Source organism: Loxodonta africana, chromosome 2, assembly GCF_030014295.1.
Source record: "Loxodonta africana isolate mLoxAfr1 chromosome 2, mLoxAfr1.hap2, whole genome shotgun sequence".
In the NCBI taxonomy this organism is placed as follows: Eukaryota; Metazoa; Chordata; class Mammalia; order Proboscidea; family Elephantidae; genus Loxodonta; species Loxodonta africana.
In genome coordinates this window covers 46432764-46453998 of record NC_087343.1, presented here as the reverse complement: position 1 = coordinate 46453998, position 21235 = coordinate 46432764, and the positions used below count along the sequence as shown (strand labels likewise).

At 39.2% G+C, this 21235-nt stretch overlaps 1 long non-coding RNA gene across 1 annotated transcript; it reads right to left on the bottom strand.

The window, feature by feature from the left end:
* Positions 1-2935: 2935 nt before the first annotated feature.
* LOC135228112 (uncharacterized) lies at positions 2936-18501 on the bottom strand. The gene is made up of 2 exons (XR_010318425.1): positions 12621-18501; positions 2936-12540 (listed from the first exon to the last, which is right to left on the bottom strand). It is a non-coding gene; the product is annotated as an uncharacterized LOC135228112 (long non-coding RNA).
* Positions 18502-21235: the final 2734 nt, after the last annotated feature.

Below are 21235 nucleotides of genomic sequence, written 5' to 3'. Positions count from 1 at the left end.
AAATTCCTCACAACTGGACCAATAAGCAGCATCATGATAAACAGAGAAAAGATTGAAGTTGTGAAGGATTGCATTTTACTTGGATCCACAATCAACAGCCATGGAAGCAGCAGTCAAGAAATCAAAAGATGCATTGCATTGGGTAAATCTGCTGCAAAGGACCTCTTCAATGTGTTGAAGAGCAAAGATGTCACCTTGAAGACTAAGGCGCGCTTGACCCAAGCCATGGTATTTTCAATCACATCATATGCGTGTGAAAGCTGGACAATGAATAAGGAAGACTGAAGAAGAGTTGATGCCTTTGAATTGTGGTGTTGGCAAAGAATATTGAATATATCATGGACTGCCAAAAGAACGAACAAATGTGTCTTGGAAGAAGTGCAGCCAGAATGCTCTTTAGAGGCAAGGGTGGTGAGACTGTGTCTTACATACTTTGGAGATGTTGTCAGGAGGGATCAGTCCCTGGAGAAGGACACCGTGCTTGGCAGAGTACAGGGTCAGCAGAAAAGAGGAAGACCCTCAACGAGGTGGATTGACACAGTGGCTGCAACAATGAGCTCAAGCATAACAGCAATTGTAAGGATGGCGCAGGACCGGGTAGTGTTTCGTTCTGTTGTGCATAGGGTCACTATGAGTCGGAACCGACTCGATGACACCTAACAACAACAACAGCATTGTTAAAATGAAATGCCAAGAAAGTAATTATTCTTATTTGATTTGTTTGCCAAGTACCTACTTTCTGGGGTCAGATTTTGTAGTAGTATGAGGAATTTGTCAGCTATTTTGCTATTCATCCCTCACCAAAGGCAGTGGTTTAGTGGCAGAATTTTTGCCTTCCTTCCATGACGGAAATCTTGGTTTGGTTCCTGGCCAATGCATCTCATACGTAGCTACCACCTGTCCGTCAGTGGAGGCCTGTGTGTTGCTATGATGGTGAACAGGTTTCAGCAGAACTTCCAGACTAAGTCAGACTAGGAAAGAAGTCTTGGTGATCGACTTCTGAATATCAACCAGGAAAAGCCCTTTGGCTCACAATGGTCTGACCACTAGCCATTTGTGGGGATGGCTCAGGACCCATTAGCCTTTCGTTCCATTGTGTGTGAGGTTGCCACGAGTTGGGGGCTGGCTTGATGGTAGCTCAGAACAACATTGTGCAATAGCTAAGAACAACAACATAATGTAATGAGCCAGTGCAGGGCCTCAGAGGAAGGCTGTCAGGGTTTGACACTCATCTCTGCCATTGCTAATTAGTTACTCTGTTGGAACCCTGAATAATGGGAAGGTGGGGCATAATAAAAGTATCCTCTGAAAGGATTTTGTGAGGTTTAAAAGAGATCATGCATAGGAATCTTTCCTGACATACTTCAAGTTATCAGTGAAAGTTAGCTATCATCATTTTTTGCTAAAGAAATTCCAACTGTGGAAGATTTTTAAATTGCAAACATGATAAATTAGGTACTTATTTTATATAATTTGGAAGTCTGAATGCACAGAATTACAAGGCTGGACAATAGTGTTTGAGGAGGTAGCACCCAATACTGGGGTGACACTACATGAGCTTTAGACAAGGGGCAGAGAGGCTGACTTGAGGGTGAGAGTTAGCAGAATGAAGCAGAGAAAATGAGCCACATCAGAGAAAAGTTGAAAGTAAAATGAATGTGTTGGGAGTGGGGCAGGGGAAAGCTATAGATGCCAGGGGTGTGTTCCTGTTTTGGTTTTTGCTTTTTAAATATCACCTCAGTCCCTTTTTTAGCATCATTTTCAACTGAGTTCATGTTAGGACCTTTTCACAAGGAAAATGTAAAATTTTAAATGTGAATTTTAAAAATGCAAGTTTCTGGTAAAATAGAATTTCTCTACAAAATTTTGTTTTTTGATCAAATTTACTGAATCTACTAATCATCATAGATGTGCATTTCAATGTCGTGTGTACCTTTGAAAATACTTGTGATGTAAATAGCTCTTTAAAGTAGATCTTAGTTTATATTGTGATGTTTCAACCAATAGCCAATACCATTTTTTTCCCTAGAGACCATCATTTTTCATATAGCATTTTAAATAATTTCAATTTATGAATAGAAAAAAGAAATCATCCTGGAAACATCTCTCATTGAAAATATAAAGTTTTTCTCATGGGTTTCTACTGGCTTTTGCCTCTTCAAAGTCATCATTAGATTAAAGAACCATATCTCTTTACCATTTTTAAATATCTTAATCCTTTTATTGTGGGTCAGGGAGGAGCGCCATTTTGAGGCTGAATTAAAAAATCCTCATTGACTTTTTTTATATTTCTGTTCACTTTTTGTTGTTGTTGCCAGTCTACTGCAGGAAGAACTGACTGTACTTAAGGGAGTCATCCTGTCTCCCTGATTATGTGGGACACTTGTCACTGTGTGACACTCACTCTAAATCATATGCCCTCTGGTTAGACTCCTGCATTGCTTTTTATTTTTAAGATGAGTGACCCTAATTGACACAGACTTTTAATAACAAGTAATATTTTATACAAAAACTGAACTGAGTTAAAAAAAAAAAAAAAGGGTTATGGGAGGTCAGGGAAACAAGATATTCCAAAATGGACTCAGCAGCATGTGTGTGGTTCAGTTGTTGTTTTTCAGCTAAGCAGTTAAGAATCCCATTCTGGATCAAGTATAGGAGGAAAATAGAGGGTGGGAAGAAATACTAGAGAGGTAAAGCAGGGAGTTTGGGAGAATTTGTTGCTGAATAACTGCAAGAATAAGAGTTAATCATTGTGTGGTTTATAATAGGAAAATAATGATTGGATACAGTTTTCTAGATTGAGAGGAAGATCCCCTAAATCTAATTGTAACAGTGAATTAATCTGCTGGTCAGCGTTGATTCATTACTCATGCTGTGTTCAACATTGCAATAAAGACTATCTGTAATATAGACATATTGGCCATGATCCCTGAACTAATTATATAAAAGGAGACCAAACACATTAATAAAGTTAGCAAAGTCAAAGTAATTCTAATAATCCCCATGAAACTATTGCCATAGGACTGAAAAGTAAATCAAATCAAAGGCTAACAGACTTAAAAACTCAAGTCCTATGAGTTAGTGGGCATTTGAGAAGGACAGATTTTGAGATATTAGGCACTCACTGAGCATTTCTTTTCTGAATAAATGAATTAGATAAGGAGAAAGGGTTTGGAGTTCTTTTTTGAACTCTGCCCAGCTGAAGCCTTAGGATGGGATAGCTTTCATTAAGAAACATGTATTGTGTTTCAGATTTAAGTGATAAAAACAAAAAACCCAAATGTAATGCCATTGAGTTGATTCTGACTCATGGTGACCCCGTCCATGTGTTACAGAGTAAAACTGCTCCATAAGATTTTCGTGCATTTGGTCTTAACGGAAGCAGATCACCAGGCTTTTCTTCCACAGTGCTGCTGCGTGTGTTCGAACCCCCAACCTTTGGGTTAGTAGTCAATTGCAAACCATTTATGCCACCCGGGGAGCCTTGATTTAAGCGATAGGTTAGGAAAAATCTAATTCCTGTGATGGATATTTTAGAACCACTAATTGCATCTAAAGCACCTCTTTAGGGGGCCAGGATATCAGAAAAAAATGTTCACAAGTACCACCTCCACATTTCCTTTGGTACAAAGATCAGTAGGTGTGGAAGGAAAGGAGGGAGGCCCAGCAGCAACAAAGGGTGAAGCTACAAATAGAAGATCTTTCAGGTTGCATTTTTGGCACTGTCTTCTGAAGTCTATAATTTAATTTCAATGAAACAAAACAAATACACAGAAATCCTCAACCAAATGAATATACTGACAGAACCAGTATACGGATTTAGAATTCTTACAGCCCTAGTTTCGAGACTGCCCTAATTACTTGTGAGCTGTGGGAGCAAGTCGTTGATATGTCTGTTTTCTCTCACTCCATTCTAAGTCTCTTCAGGGCCAAGATTTTATCTTGGAATAAACAATTTTCTGTTATGATTACAAAGATAATCGATATTCATGGTAGAAAAATGGAAGAGCAAGTTAGAAAATAAAAGTCTTTCTTTATTCAAATATTATAGCTCTTAACATTTTACAGTATATCTTTCCATATTTTTTTCTTCTGTGTGTATGTACTTAAGGAGTCCTGGTAACTAAGTGGTTAGGCACTTGGCTGCTAACCGACAGGTTGGCAGTTCAAACCCACCAGTGACTTCCTAGAAGAAAAAACCTGGCAATCTGCTCACTTAAAGATTGCAGCCTTGGAAACCCTGTAGCGGCAGTTCTACTCTGTCCTATAGGATCGCTGTGAGTTGGAATCAGCTTGAATGGCAATGAGTGGTAAATATATTTTAAATGAATAAATGACCTTGAGTTTCTTAGTCTTCAGATTCTTCCTAGTAAAAATGAGGATAATAATAACTATAACGTCTAGAGTTCTGAGGGTAAAATGAGATACTGTGTGTAGTGTCTCATTCATTGCCTGTATGGCACTGTATGGTACAAAGCAGATGCTCTGTAATTGGAAGCTATTATTACTATTATTTTATTTCTCATCGAAAGGATGGAGACATACTAATAGTTTGGCTCAGAAGAGTTGAAACCACTAATGTCATGATGGCCTTTACTTACAATTTGGAGATAGGTATTAAGTCTAGTAAAAGAGGTCTATAATGCTAGACTTGTGTAAGGATGTACCATGAATCCTAATGTAGGAATGGTGATATATTAGAAAAATCCAGCACTGAAGTAAAAAACTCATTGCCATCGAGTTGATTCCAACTCATAGTGACCCTATAATACAGAGAAGAACTGCCCCATAGGGTTTCCAAGGAGCAGGTGGTGAATTTGAACTGCCCGCCTTTTGGGTAGCAGCCATAGCACTTAACCACTGTACCACCAGGGCTCTGAAGTCAGGGATGGGGAAAAGAGAGTTGGTTGCAGGGTATTCTGTTCTAAGCGTGGAAAGTTCTAAACAACTTTAAAATTGTTTCTTTAATAAAATACAGCTTGGCTTCTGATACCAGCAGGTCCATGACTGAAACTTCCTGAGATAGGGTTCCCAAGCCCCCTTTCAATTTTCAATGTCCTTTTCCAGGGCGCAGAAGTGCCTTTAGCAGAGCCACAGGCCAAGATTCCTGGTGTTTTTGAACCTGTCTTACTAGGAGGGGCCCCAGGATTGGAGTCTTAGCTGGGCTGCTGGGTCATAGAATGTTGTAGAAACAGAAGGACCTCAGAAATCATCCAACCCGGCGTCTTTGTTTTACATACAGGGAAGCAAGGCCAAAAGAGCTTAAATGACCTTCTCAAGGCCACACTCCTAATTGGTGGCAAAACAGACCTTAGAACCAAAGGTTCCGGTGAAACAGCACAATGGGGAAGAAAGTACATAGGTCAGAGTCGGCAACCTTAGTTTGTATCCTGGTTCTGCCATTTATAGATCCTTAGAGGTTATTTAACCTCTCTGAACTTTAGTTTTCTCATCTGTAAGACCAGAATAAGATACCTAGTGTACAGGGCTATTGCAAAGGTTATATAATATAATGTTTGTAAATTATATTGCATAGTTGCTGGCATATAGTAAGTGCTCAACAAAGGTTAGGTCTCTTCTTTCCTCTTTACCCTCCAGCCCTATAGCTCTCCCACTTGGCAACTGTAGAACTCCTCCAGATCCCGAACTCATTCTGTTTTCACTCAATCAGCATCTGCCCTCTGCAGTTATCCTGGTATGTCCCATGCCTTCTTCACTGGCTGGTCGCAATTGTTTTACCTATTAGTTTTTCCATTCAGATTCTGCTTCTTTCCTGCCTCTCCCATTCTAGCTGCCAAGAAACTTTAAATATACATAGGGGAAAAACAGCAAAGTGTGCAGATTACAGTAACAGTAAAGGGACTGCTTTTCAATTATTTAATTATCCTGGCACCAAAATAAAAAAATCCAAAACCAAAGAAATAGATCCAATTTTCACAAGGATGCTGTGAAAAAAATGAACTGTTATTATCTTTGTTGGGCTATGTAAATTGGCATAACCTTTTCCAAAAATCAGCAAACATACTACACCTTTGCTTTGTTGTTGTTAGGTGCCATCGAGTCAGTTCCAACTCATAGAGACCCCATGCATAACAGAATGAAACATTGCCTGGTTCTGTGCCACCCTCACAACTGTTCTTATGTTTGAGCCCATTGTTGTAGCCACTGTGTCAATCGTTCTCGTTGAGGGTCTTCCTCTTTTTCACTGACTCTTTACTTATCAAAGCATGATGCTCTACTCCAGGGACTGGTCCCTCCATATAACATGTTCAAAGCATATAAGATAGAGTCTCACCATCCTTCCTTCTAAGGAGCAACTGGGAATCTGTTATAGGGGATAATGCAAAATATAGAAAATACCATAAATACTCATCAAAAGATGATGTATAATAATAAAAAATTAGAAACCACATAAGTGTCTAACAATATGGATAGTTTAGGTTAGCTACGGTTTTTGTATTTGAAGGGACATTATATCGTTATTAAAATAAGTGAACAGATTCTGCAGATAGGAAAAATAGCCATAATATATTGCTAAGTTTAGAAGGAAGATTATTATTTACAAATTGATTCATAAACAATTGGAAATAGCGTAAAGGGGAAGGTTAGAATGACTTAAAATTTTTTCCATGTTGTAAGTTTCCTATGATTTAAAAATACTTCTTCATAATCTTAAATAGGAAACTGATAATGTAAGAGGATAATCCTTGACCCAGGTAACTTAGTAGGAGTGAGAGGTGCTGTAGCTACTCCAGCTCACCTGCGGGGTACTGGATAGAGACTCTGATGCTTGCGGCACTGTCGTTAGCATCAGGTGGCAACAAGAGTTGTTTCTCAAACAGACCAGGACAAACCACATTGTTGAAGAGCAGCCATTTGAAGGATCCCTCCCTACCTGCATTGCCAGTGAACTGGTCTCATGAATTATGGGAGCAGTGAATAGTGCCTGGCCATACGTAGACAGCCTTCTCTGTGACAAATCCAAGTAGATAGATGCTAATTCTTAGTTGATACTATCTGCATCAATAAAGATCTATTGTAACACTATCCATAATAGCCAAAAGGTAGAAACAGCCAAAATGTCAATCAGCAGATGAATAGATAAGCAAAATGTGGTATATACATGTAATGGAATATTACTCAGCCATAAAGAGAAATAAAGTCCTGATATATACTACAACATGGATGAATCTTGGGAATATTATGTTGAGTAAAATAAGTCAGTCACAAAAGGGCAAATATTCTACAATTCCACTTATATGAAATATCTAAAATAAGGGTATACAGATGAAAGTTTATTTATACAGGAGTAGGTGCGAGGGAGGGGGAAAGGAAGATACAATGCTTACGGGACAATTAGCTTCTGTTAAGAGTGGTGGAAAAATTCGGGAATGTTTAATGGTGTTGGTTGAACGTGGTGAATATAATGCTGCTGAACTATAAAAAAAAAAAAAACTATACGTACATGTGACAATTGTAGAAATGGCAAATGATTTGCCATCTGTATGTTTACCACAATAAAAAAAGGAGAGAAATCTATAAAGTCAAAACAAAGATAGCAAACAACTACAAAAACGATTGTAAAACTTGTTGGTTTGGTTTACATTCTATTCATGCTTCTGGTGGATACATAATAGGTTTTTTTTTTTTTTCTTGACATATGAGAAAAAAAATTAAGGCAGTCTGTGGGATAAATAGGTTTAAACATGATTGTGGGTTACTTAGGCCTGCCAGTATGAGTTTAATAGAGGTTACTCTGTTGCCGTGGAATAGATTCTGACTCTTAGTGACCCTATAGGACAGAGTGTAACTGCCCCATAGGGTGGATTCAAACTTCCAACCTTTTGATTAGCAGCTGTAGCTCTTAACCACTGTGCCACCACGGCTCATTAATAGAAATTATATAACTTCATTGTTTTATCTTTCTGTTTCTGGCAAAGTCAAAGAATTCATACTCATTGACTCAATTTTATTTCTTCATGTGTTAATCCACTCATTTATTTTCACTACAGGCATAGACATGATTTTTTTTTTTTTTGTGAAAAGGGATATGTCGTGAACTAATCTTCTCAATTTCTGTTTACTGAGTTCACCATTACTGTAATTTTAAAGTGTACTTTACAAAAATAAGAAAAAATACATCAAGTTTAAATTCTGTTATAAATTCTCAGAGAGAATTGGTTCTCAAATTAAGCGTGCATAATATTGTCTGGGAAGTTCATTAAAAATGCAGGTTTCTAGGTGTTAATCTCAGAGGTTTGGGATACAGTCTTAATTTGAAAGAAGGAAAACGGGAGATTCTGATGCAGGAGACCTACCATTTACACTGTGAAAAACTGAAAGGGCAGTTACAGCAAAACATATGTGCCCAAAAATATTTTCCTTAAATATTTGTGGTTGAACATTAATTAACCACGGTAAAAAACAAGAACAAACAAACAAACACAAAAACCTATAAAAATGAAAAGGGTATTAGGAAATATTTGGCATTGCCTACCAAAATGTGGTTTTTGTTTTCCTTTTTTGGAGGTATGGAAAGAAAACTCATCACCAGGCTGTAGATGATGTCAACTCTTCTATTCCGAGCACATTTCTGACACGTAACCACTTTATTACACAATAAACATGCTGAGGCAATGTTCCTCTTGTTTTAAGAGCCGATGATTCTCAGCTGATTATATCACACGGTGAAGGAAAATTAATAAGGAATGCATTCAGGAATAATTTCAGGATTTTCATGTGGGTGCATTTCTAATATTCCAATATTAGAATCTAAATTCTAATCATGAAGCATCTATTGTGAAAACCACTGTATTATAAAATTCATTCATCCCACACCATGTATACATGTACGGTGGTGTCTGAGTTACCAGGAGATAAATGCTCTTCTCTGTTAGTGAGTCACGTTTTTCAGTATTCCAATTCTCCCTATTTCTCTTTCTTAAGAAAGTGGAGGCATGGTTTGCTTTAAAAAATGTTGGGAAAAAACAATGTGTAAGTCAGCTAATCCTGACCTTTCTTCATAGTTGTTTTTCCTGCCAAATTATCTGCCATAATAAAATGAGGTTGGATTTCGAATTAAAGATTTGTTAAGTCAATGATTCTTAATCTTTGTATGCATAAGAATCACTTACTACATATTACATGCTTATTAATATTCAGATTTGTGGACCTCCATTCCAGTTTATTAAATTTTGGGTGAGGTCTAAGAATTTTCATTTTAACATATACTGCAGGTACTTTTGATACAGATGATTTGCCCATTATCACTTTGAAGGATTACTTCTCTAAGGAATTTAGTTAAGTGGCTTAGGGGGAGTTAATTTTGAGTGACATATATCTTAAAACCACTTGGAGAACTTATTTTGGCCTCAGTTAAGGGGAATAACAGTATGAAAACTGTTTTCCAAACATGGATTTTGCATTTGGTTGGCCACTGGGAATGAGTATATCATCGCACTTTCCTTTGGAAAGCTATGTGTTGAAAGTCTGGACTTTGGCAAGACCAGAAGTTATCAAGTTATCCAAACCTTAATGGTGGGAGGACAGAAGAGTGATGAAGCATCATGTCAATGACCAAGGATACTTAGTCTACATCAGACACTGCTCTAAGCTTCTTACATATATGAACTTCTTTACTCTTACAACTATTCTGTAAAGTGGATGCTATTACAGTAATTTTACACAAATAACTTAAACCTACGTTTGTTGGCCAACCACTTCCCTCCTTTCCCGCCATGGTATTTTTGTAAGTACACTATGTTAATTTTTTTCACAGCAACATGTTAAAAAAAAAAAATTGGCATAGCTGCCCTTCTGAAAATACCTCATGGGGGAGGGAGTGGTTGGCAAACATAGAAAGCATGTGTTATTTGCATAAAAAAGCATGGGATTTTCCTCATTTTACAGATGGGGCAATAGAGGTAGTAACAAGTTAAGTAACTGGTTCCCTCATATAGCTTGTGGGAAGCCTAGCCAGAATTTGAACCTGAGCAGTCTAATTTGAGAGCTGGGCCTTAACTACTACACTACACCATCAATAAAGGGCTGGATCTCTACAAAACTCACTTATGCTTAGACCAAACATCTTATGCTAAGATGAGTTCCTACAGAGGCAAAGCCATGAATTGCAGGCCATTTAGAGCTTTTTGATCTATAGTTCTTAAGATTTCTAGGGAAAACAAGCATGAGAGAAAAATGAAAGTAGTGGCAAAGGCATTTACTTAAGTAGTTATTTTCTTGAACATTAGCTCTAGGAAGTAATAACTATAATTTTTTCATTTGTATGAGGGCTTAACTTCTTTTGGAGTCCTTTGAGTCTACAAGAAATTAGGGATCATTTGGCTCAACAATAAGTGCTTGATGAATGACTGAGTGAAGAATTGGGCTGATTCTATATACGAAAAGGTACCTATGATGTCCATCAGGCCAATCGATGTAACAATTTGCATGAAAATCTTTGGGTTCAGTTGCAATAATTGTGAAGAGAACTTTAGAAGTCAAAGTTAAATCTAGAGACATTAGTCAGTTCAGATGAAATCTTATATCAACCTCTAGGGAGGATGCTATGGGAAGACCACATGCTGAGGGGGGCATGAACTGTGTGCCTGGGCCTTACCACTGGAGTCTAGGATGAGTACAGGGCCACTACTCAAGCATCATGGACTGGCTTTGCCCCCAGTGGCTTCTATATTAATTTTTATTTCTGCTGTAACATATTAACACAAACTTAGTTGCTTAAAACAACACAAATTCATTATCTTACAGTTCTGTAGGTCAGAGGCCTAATGTGGGTCTTACTGAACTAAAGTTGAAGTATTAGCAGGGCTGTGTTCCTTTCTGGATGTTCTAGAGGAGAATCCTTTCCTGCAAATTTTTCAGCTTCTAAAGGCTGCCCATATTCCTTGGCTCGTGGCCCACTTCCTCCATCTTCAAAGCCAGCAATAGCAGCTCGAATTCTTATATAATTCTGACTCCTTTTCTGCCTCCATCTTCCACATTTAAGGACCCTTGTGATTACATTTACCCACTCAGATCGTCCAGGATAATCTCCCTATTTTAAGGTCAGCTGGTTAACAACCTTAATTTCATCTGCAATCTTAATTCCCTTTTGCCATGTAACATATCCACAGGTTCCAGGGTGTAAGACAGGACATCTCTGGGGGCCTTTATTCTGCCTACCACAACTTTCCTGAAGAAAATATGGAGGATTCATTAGTCAATTACTTGAGAAGATTTACAAGACTAAGTGACTGTTAGGGGGCAGACAGGCTATGTTCAGGACAGAATATTTCCTGTCACCCAAGACTGGATGTTTGATGTGGAAGGAGTGTCTTCTTCCATTAGTCTAATGAGGTGCTCTTGGTTGATACAGATTCTTTATATTGTCAGACTAGTGATGATAGAAGGACTGTCAGTTGATTGGCAGCAACGGAGAGAGGAGAGACTGTTGGAAGGGCTGAAGGATCCCTGTTGGAAAGGCCCGTCTACGCTCTACGCACTGACTCAACTGAGTAGCCATTAATGTTTGTAGAGGAGAAAGGTACTAAGTATTATTCCCTCAATAGGGGAAAAACCTTGGTGATGCAGTGGTTAAAGTGCTCAGTGGCTAAGCAAAAGGTCGACTGTTCAAACCCACTAGCTGCTTTGCAGGAGAAAGATGTGGCAGTCCGCTTTTGTAAAGATTACAGCCTTAGAAACCTTATGGGGCAGTTCTACTTTGTCCTGTAGGGTCGCTATGAGTCAGTATCGAGTTGACAGTAATTGTCTAGGTTTGGTTTAGGGGAAAAGCCAAGCTGCTCACCATGTCAGAGGTAGAGGGGTGGGGTGAGGAACACCTGTAGGGCTGGAGTCCCAGTTAAAAGAGGTAAAAATATGAGCCAAATATGTCTTTGATTAAAACTAAACCATCCTCCCTTTCCTGTTTTCTTCCTCTCTTCCTTTCTCCTCCCTTCCTCCCTTACTTCCAGCTTTCAAATTTGTGTTGGCGATGTGCTCTGGGAAGCAATGATTACATAAGCATTGCTCTTACCGAAACAAATTATGTGTGCATGGTGTTCATTTTAACCCAAAACAACCCTAATAATTAGAGCAAAACTTCTTCCACATTTACATTTTTCAACTTTCATTACATTCTGCACATAAGAACTAAAGCAGTAAGTAAGAAGGGGGAGTTACAAAATCAACTTTCAATAAATGATACTGTTGACCATTCAAGGCTTTTATTTTTGTAGGTTAGGCAAAATGGAAGTGGTTGATTTGAGACCTAAAAGAAGAATCATGTGACCTTCTGAGTGAAAAGAACCCACAGGTCATTAGTCATCTAGCCTATATTATAAATCACGCAAACTACCTGCCTGTATGTAAAGAACTTTCCACTTCTTCCCCAAAGCAAGCTCAACCTAGCTTAGTGTGGTTTAAGTGCTTACCTAATTCCTGTTGTTTGGGTGTCTTCATTGATAGCATGATGGAAATAGTTGGGGCTTACCTGTCCTGTCAGCTGTTGGAAAGAGTCCTGTGAACAAAGCCATCATGAGCTGCCTGAGGGGAAGAAGAAGCCACAAAGAGTATCAGAACGTGAACACATAGGTCAAGGCGCTATCTGTGGACAGAGAACACACCTTCATTCTATGGAAAGCATGAGAAAGATGCATATCTACAACAGGCGACACTTCATTTCTGAATACAGAGAGTAGAAAAGTGTGCATCTTTGATTCTTTTTCTTCCTGTAAAGATCCTAGCTCTTTTAGTCAAACAGTCATAAGAATGTGCAAAAGCAAAAACAAAAGCAAACAAACAAAAAAACATCATCAAGCTGTGGATGATGTCAACCCTTCTATCCCTAGCACATTTTTTGACACATAACTTCTTTATTTTGCAATAAACATGGTAGCAAATAGGAATCCTGTGGAAATCTCCACAGGTTTTCCATTTTTACATCAGTTTTGCTTTTTGTATAAAAACAAAGGAAATGCAAAGATTTCATATGCAAAGCATCAAATCTTTAGCAAGTGTTTTGCCAAAATAAGTTTATTTCAGCCTAAAGTGGAATGGTAAAGTTGAAAGGAATACTGGTAATTGATGAAAATAAACCAAAAATAGCAATTCAAGGACAAAACCGAAAACCAACTGTTGCCAAGTTGGTTCCGACTCACAGCAATCCTATAGGACAGAGTAGAGCTGCCCCATTGGGTTTCCAAGGCTGTAATCTTTATGGAAGCAGACTACCACATCTTTCTCCCAAAGAGCATTTGATGGGTTCGAACCATGGACCTCTTGGTTGGCAGCCAAACGTTTTAACCACTGTGCCACCAGGGCTCCTTCATTCAAGGACAAAGGTGTCTTAAATTTTCTGCTTTATTTATCTCTGTACTTTCGATATGCCTGGCTCCCGGTGTACATACACATCATGAGGGGCTGTACCTAAGGGCACTGGGAATTTACAAAGGAGGGAGGGAGGGAGACTTTTGTTAAATATTGGTACTCTGTCCTTCTCCAAAGTTCTACTTTCGCTATTTGAGTGCTTTTTGTTTAAACCTTTCCCAGACATCACACTTCCCTTTACCGTCATCCCCTCCCACTCCCACTCTGTGGTTCTTCCCCTCCTTTGGCTGACTTCTCCCTAGTCTGGGGCCTTGATGCTTCCCGGAGCTCCTCCCTGGTAAGCCATCTAAGCTTGTTCTTACCAACAATGGTTCATGCCCTTATGGATGGAAGAAATCAGAAATAGGAGGCAGATTTTTATTGGTTATCAAGGCACTCCAAAGTCGTAAATTCATCTCAGTACAAATCTTTTATTTTTCTACATGCTCCACCTGCTCGAGACCCATCTGATCATGATTTAAACTGGGGGATGGCAAACTATGGCCTGTGGGTCAAATTTAGCTAAGAGTGATTTTATAACCTTTGAGCTAAGAATCATTTTCATATTTTCAAATGGTTGAGAAAAAATAAAAAGAGTAATATTTCATGATGTATCAGTTACATGAAATTCAAATTTCATTATTGGAACTCAGTCACGCTGATTTGTTTACATATTGTCTAAAGATGCTTTTTGCACTACTATGGCGGATTTGACCCACTAAGCTTGAAATATTTACTATCTGGCCCTTTACAGAAAAAGTTTGCCAACCCCTTACTTAAACCAAATTTAAAAATTTACATATTAATTAGCCAATAGTACATTACAGAGCAAGATTCTCGAGGGCAAAAATTATATTTTGATAATTATTACAATCCGTGGTTAACACAGTGACTGGTCTGTAGCAGTGACTCAATAAGTATTTGTTGCAAAGGTTTACAATGATCCAATTTTACATACAACTTTCAGAAGCATACTTATTACATAACATCTCTATTTGAAAGCCATGCCAACAGGCAAGAGGTTCCTTAATTTTCTCCCTAGCTTTTCTCTTCCCTGTGTACATATTACGGAACAGACACACTTAATCAAATTATAACCTACTTTTTAAGTGATCACTAAAATTTGAAATGTATGAAGTTTTCCATACTTGGGAATTTTGTTTTTGAGACTATGTACTCTTCTCAGCTGTATATTGTTTATTCATTGCTGCTATAAATCACCTCAAAACTTGAGAATTTAAAATAACAGCCATTTTATTATATCTCACAACTTTCTTGGTTAGGAATTCAGGCAGGGCTTAGCGGGGTGCTTGTCCTGCTCCACCTGGTATCCATTTGGTGGAATTCAGTTGGTGGGCAGGCTGCTCTGGTGAGTTCATGATGGCTTGCTCACATGCCCGATGGTTTGATGGGGACAGATGCAAAGAGGGGCTGCATTGGCCCCTTCCCTTCTCCATGTAGACTCAAGGCCTCTCCATATGGCCTCTCCAGCAGGTTAGGCAGACTTCTAACACTGTGGCTCAGAGGTCTCAGGGATTAAGTTGGAAACTGCCAGTACTCTTAGATTTAAGGCCAGAGCTAGCAGTGTCATTTCTGTCACACTTTTTTCATCAAAGCACTTACCTGCCAGTCCAGCTTCAAGGGAAGGGAAATAGAGCCCACTTCTCAAAAGGAAGAGTGTCAAAGAATTCCCAGTCATCTTTAATGTGTCATAGGCTGCTTCTAGTTTGATTTTAACTTCATAATTCCTGTCAAATAGAACAACCCTCTCCACCCCAGTTGTCCTAACATCATGTTTCTCAAGCTGTCTTTCACATCCTCGTCTCTGAGTTCTGGAACTACCAGGGGTCTAGGCAAAGGGAGGACAAACTCAGACCGGGCCGAGCTGTGAGATAATGACCAAAGCACTCTGTAAGTGAGTAAGTAATTCACCCCCGAAACACTGCCCCACCTCCTAAAATCCTTAAAATAGTATACAGGAGGTATGCAGGCCCGCTCTGAACCTCAGAAGTCTGGGAGGAATGTCTTAAACCTACAGGCCCATATACTCAATCACAGTACATAATGCAGGATATTGGAAGATATGTTAGCTTTGTTTTCAAGCTTTGGAAAGAAAAATCAGCACTGCCCCTCACTGGATAGAAGAAATAGGTGGCTAAAGAATACAGAAGCCAAGATAATGGCAGCTCAGGGCCTGCTTTTTTATTTTTTTTTCTGCATCTTCCATTCATGGGCATATTGCTAAGGTGCTTTTCTTTTTTTCTATAAGAGGATAAGGTCTAGTTTGCTAAAGAGACCTCCATTTAGCTGATTTCCTGACCCAAATATTAGAAACCAGTGAGGTGTAACCATCCAAAGGATGCCCTCTGCGTATGGCCACACATGGGGTAGGCAAGCTCAGCATCTTCTCCAAAACACCTATAGTTTAGAGAATCTGCTTGTCTTGTCTTACAGAGCTTTTGAGAGAAAATTCAGTTGCTTAAGGATGCTTATAATAAACATGCAGACTATGAATATTGTTTAAATATACCAAATTTTATTGCTGAGGAAGACATTTCAAATATTGTTATTATATTTCCCCATCTGCTAGGAAAATAGAGACAGCGGTGGTTTAGGGGTAGAATTCTCACCTTCCGTGTGGGAGATGGGGGTTCAATTCACGGGCATTGCCCCTCAAGCACAGCCACCACTTGTCTATCACTGGAGGCTTGTGGTTGCTATGATGCTAAGATAGACTAAGAAGGAATATCTACTCCTGAAAAGCGTCCACTGAAAACCATATGGGTCACAATGGTCCATCCTGTTGTGTATTGGGGGACGCTAACAAGATCAGCTAGGACAATACATATTCAATTTTGTGATGACCCATGGGTTCCAGCAAGTTTATAGCTTTGCTTGGGTTCATCAGCTGAAAGAGAATTCCAGACCCTTTTGCTCCCTCTGGTCTTGTCTGGTGATATATTTCCTTCCCTCCCAGGTCTAAGCTTCACCCTGCCATAGCATCTACTTTCTCTCTGTGCCATGTGTGCTCTTCGTCCTTCCTTTTTTTCTTCCTCGATGGCTGATGACTGGTAGCCTCATTGCACATTTCCTCTGGTGGTCACGACTGTTAGCAACCGTAGCTGCTGTGGCTAACATTGAGAGGCTTGTGTGTGTTGCCACTCCCAGATACGGGCACCAGAACTTCCTGTTCTTTAAAAAAGCCACATAGCATTGTGGGGCAACACTTGGTTGTGAATTTTCTCTGAGCAATCAGGAACTTCACACAGAAGTTTTCACACAGATAAAAGAAAGCATCTGTGATAATGATAGGACCATATGATTCTCTTTTCTCTTTCTGTCTGGTACATGGACACATCAGAAAGGGAGCTCTGCATGATGAAGCCGTGCCTCAAAATTGAAGTCAGAATTGGAAAACTGTGGGTCTATGGTTCCTGTCTTTGATGGTAGTTTAGCCTGTACTTTTTGTGATTTGTCCAGGCTCTAACAAATTCACACCCTTGTGAAGAGTCCTTCCTTTGAATAAATTGGACTCTGCTCCATCATTATCAGATACTGTGCCTAGAGAAAGTATAAACCTTAGAAGAATGCTTTATAATACAGTAGAGAGCTAAACCGTCAGAAACCCTTCTTCAGAGATCTGAACAACATCTGTGGTAAGGCCTTGTCAGGAGGAGAGTTTTGGTGTTTGTGGTGAGGTGGTTTTCTCTAAAGCACCCTTTGTTCCCTTTTTCCCTCATGGCAGAATCAGTAGTGGTAAGGTACTGTCTAGTATCTTTTTTCATAGTCCTGAAGCTTCCTTTTCCTTTCAAAACATTATAGTTCCTGCCATTGGGGGAGTCTCTTCACTAATTCACAGCTGGAATATTTGTAACCACTATCACTGTCCTTCAATTAGGAGACTTTGGAAATCCCCCTGACATCCTTCCTAGCCAAATCGGTCTCTGGTTGGCTGCCCACAAGTTTTCTTTTTTCTTTTTTTTCATAATCTGGCCAGATATTTCTGACTTGTTTTAGCACATGCAGCATTTCCGAATTTGACATGGAATCACACTGCATGTTTTTGAAAAGAAGCTTTCCCATGGGACAGCAGCTACCAGTTGCCTCAGTGAAAAGCAATTCAGTTTCTTTAGATGTGGGAAGAAGGTTCGGGAAAGCTGTAATTTTTTCCCTGGAGTGTAAGTGGCTTTGGGGGCTAATCAGGAGCATGTTAGCATCATAAGGGAGTTTTTTTTCCAAACTTCTCCTACTTCTTCAAGAATCACTGATGAGGTGGTTTTAAGGTCCCAGCCCTCAAAGGTTTGTAAGTAAACTATGTAGATATAGTCCCAATTCTCTACTGTCCAAAAATATTTTTAGTATTTGATCATGTGTGGATTCGTTCTAATCCTTAATTGGAAAATCTATTTGATTCTTGGTTCTGGTTTTATAGCTAAAAAGGGGGAAGGAAACCAAAGCAACAGTTTTTGGGTATATTCTAGGTGACAGACAACAGATAAGTGCCTTATCTGTCCCATTCTGATGCTAATGAGAGCAAAAACCAGATGGTTGCTGAGACTGGCAAAGCAGAGTGAAGGGGGAGGCTGGCTGAGCAGGTAGGAGTTCATGGCAAGCTTAGATCAAGGCATGGAGGAGACATGGCTCCTTGTAGCCTGCTCGCTAGCAACATGTCCTTGGCCCCCAATCCATTACATCCCGATCCTTGATTTTCCATTGTTTTAGTCAGTTTACACTTTGGAGCCTCCTCAGTGCTTTTTGGAGTCAGATTTCTTTTGTTCATGGTCCTGTTTCTGACCTCTGTTTGTGACTTTGTACAAATAATAAAAAAAAAAATTTTGTACAGATAGTCAGATTATATTCCTAACTTTATTTTCCTTGAAATTTATACTTAGGAGATCTTAACCTTAGGTTAGATTGAGTGTTATGAAACAAAATTTGCCCTTGATTCTCTTCAGCACCTTTGACCTCTACTTCACACCATCCCAAACCAGTCCCACAGAGCTTTGCTCTCTGCTAGTGGCCAAATAAAACCATATAAGTCTTAAGATGATAGGCCTGACAAGAGTGTTTGTATTCTAATCAGTGACTCCTGAAGACACAAAGCACAGGGTTCAAAGGTGTAATTTTCTGTTGTATTTTAGGATTGTATTTCTTAAAATCATACCATGTGACACATAGGTATCCTGCAGGGGTGGATTAACTGGTAAGCAAGGTACCCGTGAGCTTACATTAAGCAAGGTATGGACGAGTTTACTTGTGTTTACTTACTAATCTGTGGTGCACAGTTTCACATGGGTTTTACCACATATCTGATGTGGTGGAACTGTGCACCACGGATGAGTAAGTAAGCACTAGTAAGCCTGTGTGTACCTTGCTTATTGGGTAATCTGTTCCTGGTAACCTAGACTGGACATTGACTCAGAACTGTTGAGAACAGTTAAAAAAATATATATATATGTACATACATATATATATTTATATATTTCTTATAGAAATGCTTGACTCTTATCTGACTAGTAGCCAGAAGATAAAGTATATAAAATGCAGGGAATAACATAACAAAATAAAGGGGAAAACTCAGAATCCTGCCCTAAGAACGTAAACATATTCCAGGCTGTTTATACTGAGTTTTTTTGTGGTCCAAGGACATAGTTTTTGGCCTTTAGAACTTGAAGTCTGGTTCTGTAGAAAAATGACATGGTTTACAAATTCCACATAATTTCCATATTGATTACTGTTCTTCTTCAAGTCCAGGTATGGAGTCAGAATTAAATACTTTTTCTAGCCCTTGTGTCATGTTTAATGTTCATAGATTCATAATATTAAAAAAAAATGCTTTATGCTCTTCCAACTTCCAGAAAGAATTTAAATCAGAATATAAGAGTATGATCAATTCAATGTCTCATGTTGACCGTGGGGTCCTGAGATCTTTCTTGCATAGAAAAGTGGTTGCTGCCTCAGACGATTTCATTTTTCGGCAAGACCTTACAGAAGGAATGCTGAAAATTGTCATTTTGGTACTTGTTCTTATATGGAATTGGGCCAGATCGAATCAACTCTATTCAGGTAGGAAAACAAGAATTCCTTGCTTTATACTTTCTCATTAACTTAGTTATCTAGTGCTGCTGTAACAGAAATACCACAAGTGGATGGCTTCAACAAACAGAAGTTTATTCTCTCATAGTCTAACAGGCTAGAAATCCAAAGCTCCAGGGGAAGGCTTTCTCTGTTGGCTCTGCAGGAAGGTCCTTGTCATTAGCCTTCCCCTGGACTGGGAGCTTCTCTGCGCAGGACCTCCGGGTCCAAAGGACATGCCTTCCTCCCGGCACTGGTGGTATGAGGTCCCCCTGTCTCTCTGCTCACTTCTGTCTTTTATATCTCAAAAGAGATTGGCTCAAGACACAATCCAATCTTGTATGTTGAATCCTGCCTCATTAACGTAACTGCTGCTGCTAACCCCATCTCATCAACATCATAGAGATAGGATTTACAACACACAGGAAAATCACATCAGATGACAAAATGGTGGACAATCGCACAATGCTGGGAACCATGGCCTAGCCAGATTGATACAAATTTTTGAGGGACCAATTCAGTCCACAACATTTACTATATGTGTGTGTACCTGTGTTTCTAAGTCTTTGCAAATATGAACCTATTTTTTGCTTTCTCCTCAATAACATAGAGTCGTGTTGATCAATAGTTTCTGGGACAGTTCCCTGCCCCTCATTCATTCTAGCTTTTTGCTGCGTAACAGATGAAACAGGTGTCAGTGTCAGTGCCTTTCTGCATCAATATCCTTCTCTGGTGCCACATGCTTTGTAGTTGAGTTTAGTTCCTCAAGCACATTGATTTTTGTTGGCAACTTTCAAAATGGTGATTTTAAGTCCTCCAAAGTCCAAATGTCTGTCCTGCAAATGGAAGAGGCTCTGATGGTTTTGGGCATACTGAGTGAATTACTCCTATGTACTGCCTTTTTTTTTTTACTGCCAGGAGGAGTTCTGTCCAGATACTATCACCTGGAGAACTTCTGAAACAATGGACTCTTCCTATTAACGTTCTTTTAGGGCAGCAGAAGAAGACTTGGATTACAAATTCAGGCTAACATTTTCACTTTGGGAGTTTTGTGCACACTCAGATATGCATGCTTCTGTTCTCATTGTACCAGTCTACCAGGTGGCAGCTCAAACTGCTTCCTTTATGTAAAGTTCTAGTTGTGGGCATTTACAATACCTTGTCAACTTCTCAAGATATTCTGTGCTTCTAAAATGGTTCCTTGCTTGCCTACAAAATTCCCGATTGCCCTGTGGCAGTTCGTACTGTCTTGGTCTGATAGAAATGGAAAACCATTGCTTACCTTCCAATCGTGTAGATCAGTAACAACAAACAAAAACAAAAAAACAAAACACACAATACCTCTTTGCTTTGTTTAGCTAAAAGCTCCTCTTTGTTTTCTTTTAAGTTCTGTTTCCTTTCTCTTCACCACTTACTTCAATGGTTTCCATGTATACCTTAAAGGAGAGACTTTAGACTGAATTTCAAGCTTCTTAACACCTTCCCAAAGCAGTGGCAAGATTGAAAATGTGACTCGGCTTTCCCTGGCCCTCTTGTTCAATAACCCATACAAGTGTCCTCCCGTGTTTAGTGCTCTGTTGACCTGCAACCATAGAATAGGAAGTCACCCTTGTCTTTCATCAGTTGCCCAAAATGTTGCAGAATTTGACTTCAGGTTCAGGGCCTTTGCCATCTTGGGGGAAGTATATTGAATAAAGAGATTTCACATCAGAGGTCTACTAAAATTGTCAGTTCTCTAAATGCAAATCCATCTCTGCAGGTCTGTAATTTGGTTGCTCTAACATTTTTTAAACAATCA